This window comes from Aythya ferina (assembly GCF_964211825.1).
Source record: "Aythya ferina genome assembly, chromosome: 6".
NCBI classification, from domain to species: domain Eukaryota; kingdom Metazoa; phylum Chordata; class Aves; order Anseriformes; family Anatidae; genus Aythya; species Aythya ferina.
Genome location: NC_140303.1, coordinates 27,979,567 through 27,992,094, shown reverse-complemented (window position 1 = coordinate 27,992,094; position 12,528 = coordinate 27,979,567). Strand labels below are relative to the sequence as shown.

At 43.6% G+C, this 12,528-nt stretch overlaps 1 long non-coding RNA gene across 1 annotated transcript in view; it reads right to left on the bottom strand.

Annotated features, from left to right (window-relative positions):
* Positions 1–1,242: 1,242 nt before the first annotated feature.
* The window catches only part of LOC311438760, a 46,238-nt gene continuing 34,952 nt past the window's right edge, over positions 1,243–12,528 (bottom strand). Inside the window, exon 7 of the long non-coding RNA XR_014694297.1 lies at positions 1,243–3,515. This is a non-coding gene — a long non-coding RNA (uncharacterized lncRNA). The remainder of the gene's footprint in view (positions 3,516–12,528) is intronic.

Below are 12,528 nucleotides of genomic sequence, written 5' to 3'. Positions count from 1 at the left end.
CACATTTTCTAAAGCAAGAGAAAAAAAGAAATAAACACAGTACCTACTATGTGGCAAGAGGAAAAGCAGGGCAATCAGATTTGGTGGAACTTCTGAAGAACACTTTCCTGCAAGGGATGTGTGCTGCCCTCCCTCAGCTATGGCTAAGAATAGGACATCAACATTCCTGAAGTTGTGAGGTTCGAGGCTTTCTTTTTTTTCCTCTGATCTCACACTCTGTCACCTTGGTACCTTAGTCCAATCTCAAGCTTTTCTAAGTAAACATTTCCACAGAGCAGCAACGGCACGTGTTAGCTCTTTTCATTTGCCCTTTGTATTTCCCAGGGTTGCATGCAATCTCCCATTCAGCAAGGATGAGGAGGCTTCAGTGAAGAGGCAAGGGGAAGCTTCTCAGAGGATATGACCAAGCAAAGTATGTTTTCCATCCCCTTTTCCCTGCAGTGATGGTTCTGCCCTTCCCTTCCTACAGCCCAGTTAGACAAGTCAGTCTCTAATCTGACCTTCCTCTGCCTCCCTCAACCCTGCATATTTCCTGCTAACGTTCACCATGGCATGAGAAAAATGCATGGCTCCAGTCAGAAGTCTCTGCCTGACCCACACCTGCCCACGGATCCTTCTCAGATCCTGTTCTCAGAATTGATTTTCTGTAAACATAGGTATTTCAGAAGGCTTACAGCTTTCATGTGGCCTTCACCCATGTCACTGCAGAATTAGTCTATAATCCTTTCCACTTCCTAGGATCCCTGAAAAATGATGGGGATTTGACATTTATATCTGGATGGCTTACAGGATACTTCTGCATCTCTGAAGAGCTATTGAGCTGGGGAAGCAATTGTCAATGTAAATTACGTGTAACTGGAAGATTTCTCCATCCACCCTTCTCTGAACATCTGGGCAGACCTTCATCTGGTGTAAATCAGTGTAGCTGTGCTGTTACTCCAGCCGAGTATCTGGCACATGTGTCTTATAGCTCTTCCAATATTAAAAACACATTTGCTTTTTACGTGAGTTCAAATATTTATATAATATTCTTTGGACAATTTTACTTTTTGGTGGAGATTAGTCTCCCACACAGAGATGGGTGTAAGTAAAATGGCTGCAGCATTTAGTATGTACTTAGCTCTTGCTTAGTGTCCCTTCTGAATGTTGTTTGCATCACTGTTTTTATGATGTGACATGTACATGAAAAAAATCCACGTCAGAAAGAACTGACAGGGGACCAGAAGCTGCTCACAGACAAGATTCAAAATATTTAATGAGTTTAATGCCCAGTTAACTAAAATAACGTTGTTTGAGTTATACAGGTGCCATTCTAGAGTTTAAGAAAAGAATCTGTACATTTCTAAACTGTGTGCCAGGTCATTGTATGAGAATACCTCCATTACCATCAGTAATGATCTATGTTCCCTTACATCAGGGGATGAGCTGGCCACCTATGGAAGTGTATTAATGGGATTAGACAAAGTTGATCTTCAGTCTTAGGCTACACAAAATTCAATTTAGAAGCTCTGTTTCACAGTAATATCTCAGCTCCTCTGAAGAAAAGATCCAAGCTCTGATGGTCTCCTGCAGCAGCCCTGTCCCCATAGCCATGCAGGGAATTTGGGGAAGCTTTTTTCCCCGACTGTGAACTTCTGTATCAGAAGATTTTTCTCCTTACTTTCACTACTTTCTACATTACTTGATGACCATCCTTTGAGCACTAGGGCAGACTTGCGTGATGGCTTCTGAATTTTGACTGCAGTTCATCACTGTTTTTCACAATGGTTGCTGAAACAGCTCCATGTTAACTACTACATAAATCTCCCATTTCCCCCGAATGCAGACAGTTTGGAATCCTCTGCTGTGTGACTATAGAGTTTTTTCTTCTCATCAGTCACACTAGAAAAGTTATTAAAAACAGGGTTTTTAATAAACCCCAGAAAGTTATGTATTTCCTGTACATGCCTGGCTAGCAAGAGAGAGACTCCTTTTCAAAACTGCCATATGCAAAGCTTATATCATCTGCCAAGGAAGCTATACCTAAACTCAGAGAAGCAGAAGTGAACTGAAAGAAGAACCTGTGCATATTTCCTTTACCAACCAACCCCCAGCTGCTTCAGACAAATGACTAGGAATGAGATTTCTGCACATCTTTAAAGCCCACAGGATTCCTCTGTCAGCACTAGAAAGAATCCTATTGCAAAACCCCTCTCCATCTTGTCTTGTCTGCCTACAGAATGAGCTGGCTAAGAAGCATGGCTTTCTTGGTCTGTCACAACATCTGGAAGTCATATTAACACATCCAAGCAGATGAGAGCCGGAGACCAGCGAGTTATGTAAAGAATGAACGTGTCTGCCCAACCCTCTTCCCAGACACCACATTATCATGAGGGAAAATAAATGGAGCCCAATGGGGGAATGCAGGTGCGAGAAAAGGATGGCATTTGTACACATCTCTACATCACCTTCATCACGTCTAAGACCCTACCTTTAATTTGTGTTCAGAAGGACAACTGAAATTTCATACTACTCAATGTGTACATTCCCCTGCAGCAGGCCAAGGGAGATAGAGGGAAATGCAATTATAAACAACTGGTGGGGCAATAACTCCCAATCTTCATTTTTAGCTCAGCAGCTGAGATAAAGAGTGGTCTACACTACAGAAAGAGTTCACTACCCTGATAGCTGTGGCTGCACTGAAGTTGCTGGTAGCAGCATCGTGCCTTGCAAATAGAGCCCTGTCTGTTGGAAGAAGTATTTCTTCCACAGTGGCTACTGATTGGCAAAATTTCCATGTTTTCCATACTGCCAATTTTCACCACACTGCAGACAGACACTCCAATGTGAACTGCTTATCATCAGTGCTCATTTGTTGTTAATATTTCATCTTTTAGGTCACCAAAGAAGTGTTGCCAGCCTTGTCCTACTGCTTGCATTTGCAGACCACCAGAGCAGCACTGATCACAGCTGCCAGGCCTGGGACTGTGACATGCTCTGAAATATCCTATAAATTCTAGCCCACCATCTGATGTGCAGTTTGACGAACAGATGGCACTGATGAAATATCTCTCGAATGCACCAAATATTTGTCAATAGAAAGTCCATGCCTCAGAGCCATCCAACGAACTGGTATATGCTATTGCTTCGCTGACCTTTAACTGGTGTGAAGTTGAATGCCACATTGTTCTGATACTCCACACGACAACCACTGGAAATGCACGATGGGTCTGCTGCTGTAGTTTTGCAGCTCTCCACTAAATGTGCCATTTGCCACTGCCCTGCCACCTAGCAGTGCCTGAGTGACATCTCTGGAGGTTGGTGGCTGCTCAGGGCGAGGAGAGTTGGCTGGTGAAGGCAGCAGATGCCGATCTGGTTACTTGCGTCACATCTCCACTGGCATGATGGAGGTGGTGAAGACCAAGGGCACACAACCTGCAGGACTGGCCATGGAGAAGGGGAGGCTCTGCCAGTTGAACAAGACTGGGACATCTGCCCTGGCACTGACACTGCAATTTTGAGTCCATATGGGAATGCTGGAAAAAAATAAATGTGTAACAATGTCCTCAAAGTTGTCCTTTATTTGTTTAAATAAAAATAATTTAAAAAATTAAAATGAAACAGAGCCCTGCAATACTAGTTGCGTTCTTTAAAATACTATCTTCTGACTAAGGATAGTTTAGGGTTCAGGTTATTCATCAATGGCTTTTAGAGGATTAGAGGGACATGATAACATGCAAGTTTGGGACATCCTACCCCCTGAATTGCTATCTCTGAAACAGAACTAAGAGCAGCATTTGGACTATGTAGCAGCCATGAGATTTCCTTGGAAAAAGCACATTAAATTGATTGACTAACAGCACAAAGATATTTCCCCATGCAGCTGCAGTCACAGAAAAGGGAAATACCTTATTCCACAGATCTCACAGAGAGCTGACTGCTGTTCATGAAGAGCCCTTGCATATTGACTGCTAAGGCAAGTGGCAGACAGTGCAGCCTGGCCATGGTGTGGACAAATGGTTCTGCCCTTCAGTCGGATGTGTCATCCCACATCTTGAGGTCTCTTCCAACCTAGAAATTCTGTGATTTGTCCAAAACCACTATAATCTAGTAGAGGGATAATTTAAATTCTTCCTATCTGAAGGAATCAAGGAGTTACTTCAAACACAGATCTGGCCCCCCCAGCCATGATTCAAAAATGCGAAGTGGAAGAATTTTAAAGGCATCACTCAATGGCAGCTACCCACACCTAGTTACTGCAAGGGATTCAGCTCAGGCGCCCACCTAAAAGGAATGAGGGCCAGAACTTCAACCTGTACCTGAAAGATCAGAGATCAAAGAGCAGCCGCTGCATAAAACTCTATAAATTCCTTCAGTCAGATGAGGGACAGGTTGGTCTTGGTTTGACACAAACAGTTGTAGAGCTTTGTTGCAAACTACAACCACACAGGTATTTCATTTGTTTTTACCCTTGGCTGTTATCATCTCCCCAGAGCTGGCTCAGGCAGAAACAGGTCAGTTGGTTCCAGTCAAACCTCTGGGGAGGAGAAGGAGGAGGAACCACTTATTTGCACTGCTAAGCAAAGCCAATCTTTCTATCACCATCTGCCCTGCTCTGTTGCTAGATGGGTTTAAAAAAATGCATAGCTAGGAAGAACAAAAATACATACCCCACCCAGCCTCCCTCCACTATATAGCTGCCCTAATCGAAGGTTAAAAATGAACTCGGGCCAATGAGATGGAAATAAAGAATAAACATGCAGAAGCATCTGAGATTTACTACTCAGATATGACTGTTTTCCATGGGATTTGACTAAGAATTCCTGGCAGAGGAATGGAAAGCAAATCTCACTCTGTCCTTTGAATGGAATGGGGATTTTCAGGTCTTTCTCTGGCTGAGTAAGTGCAGGCATGTGCAGCTTTCTGTGGATGTTAGCAGATGTAAATACCATGTTCAGCAGTCAAAGGTCCGGCACAAGCTTGCTGCTTTCAGAGGATATGAGGTTTTAAAAAAAGCCTGTAAAGACAGCAGGAGCCTTCCTTGTCTCAAATGCCTGACCAAAGCCCACTGAACCAGCAGGTTATCTGAATATGGACGGTTTGCTTGTTCTGAGCACGAGGATTTTTTGCTGAATTTGGTTATGAAGCTTGCAGGGAGCATTAGAATAATTGGGGATAAAAGATGAGTCTCCCCCGCTTCTCCTTCATTTCAGCTACACAACTCCAGGCCTTAGCAAATTTCTTTCAGCTCTACAGCTGAAACACACAAGAGATGTCTCAGCAGCCAAAGATGTGTACAGCTCTCAGAATATGCCAAAACAAGATCTATGTAGGATCCGTTGTTAGAGCAATAAACCTTTCCCAGTCTGGGAACACCACATCCTAACTGACATGTCACACAGACAGTACATCCTTAATTAAACCCCTTATAATTAACCAGGCTTCTCATGCCACTCCTGGCACCTGAGCCAGCATCTCCACAAGGTGCCACACAAAGAGGCATGGATGCACCAGCCTGCTTCAGAAACCCCAGCCCAGCAAGCCTGATCTCAATTCCCACACACATTCAGAGGAAAGGCAACTCAGCCAACCACATACAGAACAATCCCCAAAAGAGACAAAGGGATAGTGTTCAACATCCCTTCTTCCCATAAAATACTGCTTCTAGTGCAATCTTCTGCTTTCCTGCATCTTTCAGCACCCCTACAGCAGAAGAGTGGGGCTCCTGCTGAGAATGGGGATGCAGGTCCTGGTGTGGTGCTGATGATGAGACAACACCTCCCTTTCCTGGGTCAGGGCAGGGTGCTGGGACTCCCCCAACTCCACTGTCCCTCCTGGTTTTGTACACCTGTGAATGATCCATGTTGTTTTGCTGTACTGGAAGGACTGAGGAGAATCACTCCCACCAGTTAAGAGTGGCGCAGAAAAGTCACATTGCAGCATGGAGATGTTTGCTCCATAAGTTATTACAGAAAATATCTGCTGTTGGAGGGAAAACACTAAATGGCCAAGAGAAAGCACTGCATCCAAAGCTGACTGCATTAAGCTTGAAACCCAGAGACCCAAGTCCTCAACTGGTGTAAACTAGCAAGTTCCAGTTACATCACCCGTATATCTAACCAAATTCAGTATATTCCCCGAGACTGCATCGTGCTTGGCAATAGCCTGCTATTCTATATGTGCTCTCAACTAGCACGACCCACGTTCAAAGGATGAGATTTCCAGCCAGATCACTGTCTGAAGGTTGGGATTTGGAGGTGGCTCAGCAAGTGAAACATACCACATGACTTCAGATCACAGCAGTGGTCAGAAGCGGAGCCATGCACTCTGGCTGTGCCTGAGGAAATCCAGAGCAAACAGAGCAAGCAGGCCAGACCTTGCTGAGATCAGCAAAGTGAGGCTGCAGCTCTGTCTCTTACAGCACACTTAATACGTGGCCATCTGGGTACTTCATGAAAGGAGAGAGGGAAGGGAGAGAGACCGCTTAGCTGCTTTTGCTTGAGCCATGAGAAATCTTCCACTCTTTACCTCCTTCCCCAAATTTAAAACCTTAACATAGCTGGTGCTATCAAATTGCTAGTTCTACTGAAGAGATGTTGGACAGTTGCATCTCAGATTCACAATGTGATCTAAAAACTGTTCAAGCTTCTGATCTTACCAGGGCACACAGATTTCTATTAGAAGCCTAAATAGCGTTGTAAAGTTTATTTCAAATTATCTATTTTCAGACCTGTTGAGCCAAATATAGAACTAAATATCCCTTTCAGCCTGTGTTCAGATGGTTTATCTCTCAGTTGTGGTGGAACTATTTAGTTTTGATGGGGCATAGAGGGAAATTCAGGCAGTAGCTCTGATCTTGCCACATCTGGGATTCCTGCACAAAGTCATCACCTGCAGCAAACTCTGCTTGGATTTCCACTGGAAGCATAAAATCATCCAGGTGCTACAAAAAACAAACTGAGCAACAAGCCTGCCACACCTCCCACTGCCCATCTGCCAGCTTTCACAGACAACAAATTTGCTTGGGACAACAAAGATAGCTCAGGAAGCAATCAAACGGGCCTCCTTCAGCCTTTGGGTTCAAATCACCATAATTCTGTAAATGTACGGACTGAGTTCAGGCAGGGTGTGGTCTGAAAGCAACTGAGATTCAGCTTCAATGTTTTTATAAATTATCTGGATACAGGACTCAAATGCATACTAAGTAAGCTTGCATATGACACTAAATTGGGAGGACCTGTTGACTCAGTCAAGGGTGGAGAGGCCTTGCAGAGAGATCTGGACAAACTAAAGGGCTGGGCAATCACCAACCACATGAAATTTAACAAGAGCAGATTCTGCACCTGGGACAGAGCCATCACAGAAATGCATAGGCTGGAGGAGGATAGGTTTGAGAGCAACCCCACAGAAAGGGATCTGGTTGACAGAAATTTGAACATAAGTCATCAGTGTGCCCTGGCAGCCAAAAGGGTCAGACATGCACTGGGATGCCTCAGGCACAGCACGGCTAGTAGGTCAAGGGAAGGGATTGTCCTGCTCTGGCTGGTCCTGTGGTCTCACCTCAAGGACTGTGTGCAGTATTAAGCACCACAATATAAGAATGATATAAAGCTACTAGAGTGACCAAAGGAGGGCTACAAAGATGGTGAAGGGTCTAAAGGGGAAGACATAAGGATCAGCTGAGGTCCCTTAGTCTGTTCAGCCCAGAGCAGAGCAGGCAGAGGGGAGGCCTCGTGGCTCCCTCACAAGGGGAGCAGAGGGGCAGGTGCTGAGCTCTGCTCTCTGGGGACAACGACAGGACCCAAGTGATCAGCATGGAGCTGGGACAGGGGAGGGTCAGGCTGGGTGTTAGGGAAAGGTTCTGCACCCAGAGGGTGGTCAGGCACTGGAACAGGCTCCCCAGGGCAGTGGCCACAGCACTGAGCCTGCCAGAGTTCAAGAAGCATTTGGACAACTCTCTCAGACACATGGTTTGATTTTTGGGTGGTCCTGTGTGGAACCAGGAGTGGGACTTGATGATATGTGTGGGTCCCTCCCAACTCAGGGCATTCCACGATTCTATGACTCAATGGACACATCAGGACAAAATTCACTTCCCGCAATCCTTACTGGGAACCATTCCTCAGCTCATATGCAAGAGACAGCCCTGGGTCACTCAAAGGAGCTGACACCCTAATTCTGCTCCCTCTCTTCCTCCACACCAGCAGTTCTAGCAGCTCTTCACACTCTGGCTCAAACTGGTCCCATTCAGTGTCGTGGTCACCTCTCCCAGTTTAATTCACTTTGACAAAAAGCAATGTTACTCCTAATGACAGTTTAGGATTAGGATTTGCTAATAATTTAAATAAAGAACTAACTCAGGTTCTACTCTTCCTTCCCCAGAATTAGAAACATCAGACAACGTGGAGCTGAACAAAGGAAAAGAACACAAAATTCACAGACTGGTTTATTATAAAGAGCTGCTAGAATGTTTTGACAGAACTTTAGAAGTTATTTTAAATACAATAACTAGATAAATCCCTGGTTGTGCTCATTGATATTAAGTTTATTGACACCAGCCAGGTCACAAGGCAGTTGGAGCATCAGTCCTCAATTGTTCCTGTTGGCATCCAGCTTCTGCTCAGGTCTGTGTCCTCAGGGACACCTTTGTCTTACTCTGTAGTGGGTTTACCCTGAAGTAAGGAACTTTTGTCCTCATCTGGATTGTTATTGGGTACATCTGTCTGCTGTACCCAATAGCAATCTTCTTCCAGCACTACTTTCTTTGTGACGTTTGTAACATAAATTCAGTATTAGTAGGTGTTGTGAAAACAGATGTGAATGAAAACAAAGATGCAAAAAGCACTATGGTTACAGGTACAATGAGAAAGCAATACCTGGAGAATCTTCTTCAGTTTTAATGTGGAATAAATCTTGAAGTTTTCATGGACATGCAAGGCTTTGTATAGCCCAGACAAGCAATGCTTTTGGGTTGCACTAGAGCAGATAGAAATGTTTGTACACACTGAGGTGTACCACCCCATCTACAACACCTACTCCGTAGAAGATAGATATTACAGAATTCTAAGACCGCAGGCTTTGGATAGACACAGCCTACCCTTCTGATCCCTGACAGTACTTTTTTTACTGTCATCCCAGAAGAGCCAAATACATCTTTACTGCTAGGACTCCTGAAAGAAGAAAAAAATCCCTTCAGTATATGACAGAATTCCTTAATATAGGATGTCAGTATCATGATTACCACTTGACAGACAGGAAAACTGAGAAAGAGAGGTCCATGTTTGAAAGAGGAGGTTTGAGCAGTACAGGCTCCTACTTGCTTGCCTGCGCTACCTGTAGCAAGCCCAGCTGTCCTTGCCTGAGGGCACAATAAGCTGCTGTGTGTACCTAGGTGGATGGGAACACGCATGCCCAGGAAGATGCCTAAGGCATGGCTCACCAGATAGATGTACAGCAATGAGGATGGCCTCAAGGCAGACATTGCAAAGCAGATAGCCCATAGATATCTGACAGGCCAGTTCTGAGCTAAGAGATGGACTTCAGCCTCCTGGTTCTGTTCTGACTGTATCCTTCTGTCTTACATTTCACAGGCAATTAAAATATCCCCCCCAGCTAACTTAGAGCGATTGTCTTTTTAAGATACTGATATTCACTCTGAAGATAATGGTTCTTTATCAGCTAAGAGGTGGATCAGAGTATCCAGTGCCTGTGGTAGCCATATTTTCAACCAACTGAATGACAGAGAACAAAGCAAGGGATGGTTGCTAAGAGCATCTCATCCTCTGTACAACCAAGTCTCATAATGGGTGTATCATGGAAGAGAACTTAAAGAAAAGACTACACTGTACCATGTTATGATGCATTTTTAAGTGGGATAAGAAAGTTTTTATTTGTTGTTTTCTAATGACATCATACCTAACATTGTGGAGTGTGCTACAGTACATGGTGGCAAAAACTGGGCCATTTACAGTACAGAGTTCTCCAAGTGCTTCACACCATTTTAGCCCATAGACTGCAAAGATGTGAAGAGAAGTTAAAGAGCTCTGGTTGACATACAATATATACCATTATCCACATGCAAAATCTAAAGTCCTATTACGTAAAGATTAATTGAAGCTTCTTCAAGCAGCATCCAGTGCTGGGTTTGAAGAAGATTGAGGTTTTCTATATAAGACAAAGATGGAAGAAACCCATGACAACTGTAATCTGCTCACATTGCTGTGCTGTAGAATGGGTTTACCCATGCACCGTGAAGATGGTACTCATACATATCATGAGCAGGCTGGAATAAACAGAATCATCTGCCTGCCTCTGAGCTCACAAGGATCATACTCCCATTGGGCTTTATAACATCTGTTGGTATTGAAACTGCTAAAAACTGTCACCATATGAACCACTTCAGAAAGACTAGGTATCAAAATGCCAGCTAGCAGGAACAAAGACATCTGTAAAAGGTAGAGTTTGATGTTTAAACAGCAGAAGGCTTTCTAGATATTCTAGATATTTCTAGATATTCTGAAAGAAATTCTGCTGGTGGAAGAGAGTCAAATAACATATTCATTTCAGCTCCAAGCAATGCTCTTTACGTAAGTCCCTGCTGGATAAGCTACAAGGAATTGCTCATAATTGACTATGGGTTTGCTCTGGAGGCATTGAAGGCACAAAAGAAATCAAACTTTACCAGACTTCAGTCCTACCTGTGTTAATGCATGGAACAAGGACTCCAGTGCTACTAAGAAACTAATACTATTGAGAAACAGACATTTCATGCAAGTTGCCAGTCCTATTTCCTCGATATAAAGTGCTAGAAATGTGTGCATAACACAGATGTCAAACGTGCTACAGGGCTTGAAAGTTCATCTGGTGTCAACAACACTCATTCCTTGGATGTGTTTTCTCCTTGGATGAATCATCCTGGACACAAAGTCCTAATTATCCACCCCAAATCAGATAATGGTCTTCACCTGGCTGCAACAATGTACTAGCTCTTTCCCACATTGAACTCATCAAATTACCAGTGATTCACTCACTACTGTATCTGGTGCAAGTCCAAGTGTAGAGGTTACTCTGAATCAATTCAGTGTTCAAGAAAATTAAAGAAGAAAATTACTCCTGAATTGGAAGGACAGTTATCACAATAGTATTCACTTAATTAGGACAAAAACAGTTACATTTTACTGCAAGAAGTTAGTCTTCTTGCTCCTACACATCTCCTTTACCAGCTTGACCTTCACTATTTCATCCACAAAGATGCCAGCTTTTATATTACTTTGGGTGAATTTCAGAAGGTTGGGTTAAACAATCCAAAAAAATTGGAAAGCTTGGACAAGCTGTTTGACTTTAAGTCTGCAAGGCCTGATACTAAGTACTCAGTCATTTACATTTCCAGCCAAAAGCAAAAGCACATAGACCTATACAGACAAAAAACAAATGTGGAGGAGGGACTGCAATGGTTACTGGAATTGGTTACGGCCAGCCACCACCATTACTTGTAACAATCAAAGTGGGATTTGCACACTGAAAGACATGGGTGTGACTGCTACCCAAGTCAAAGGGCTTTTCCAGTTGGTTTTTGCCCCAGCTTTCTTTTCCAAGCCAACTCCTTCTTTTTCGGAAATTGCTCACAACTTTCTTCAAGGATTCCTTTGGGAGGTGAAGTTTTCTAGGCTAAGATTCAACCCAAAAGGTTTTAATTTTAGCCAAATTGATTTGACCATTTTTGAGCAGTGAAGGAATGGAAGAAAATACTTTTCCCATATGTTCCAGTCAGTGGAATATGCTTGCAGAGAAAAAAAGAATCCTTGAGGAGACCGAGGGGGAGAGGGGCTAAATATCTCTAAAGGATAAAAATATTCCCAGACACAACACCATCATGAGCTAAGCCCCAACCTTACGTCAAAGAACACAGCAGCAATGGCATTTACATTTACACCAGCTGAGTATCTGGCCCATAGGAATAGAGAAGAAAGCTTTCTATTAAAATTTTGGATAGAACTCATCAGAATCTAAACAACATGGAAAAAGCTTTCTATGTTAACTCCCTTCTTGTTATTTTTTCAAGATCAAGAGATAGCACAATCCTATGCATGGAGAAGCATTGCTGCAAGCCCTGCCTGAACACAGTGAGTCCCCACAACAAGACACCTCTGCTCAGACCTTCAGCAACAGTCAGAAACTCCCCAAAGAATCTGAGCTAATTAGCCATGAGGGCTCATTAATGGCTGTGTGTTCCCACATGATACGTCTGGCACCTCAGCTGGTCAACCTCTCAGTCAGACCAAGCTTCCTCCATCTCCACCTGTGGAGGCTGCATTGGCTCTTAGCTGTATTGAAAAAACATGAAGTCAAGGAAGAAAATGAATAAAGTCAGTGGCAAACAATTTTCACAACTAGAGTTGCCCAAACCTTAGCACTTCCAGTACCTGGAGAAGATGAATCTCAAAACTGAGGGTTTCTACTTCTGACCATGGAAACTCAAGGATCTATGCTGACAGATAACCTGCTCCACAGTGCTGCTTAAGGCAGAGCTCACAAAGCTTGAAACATCCC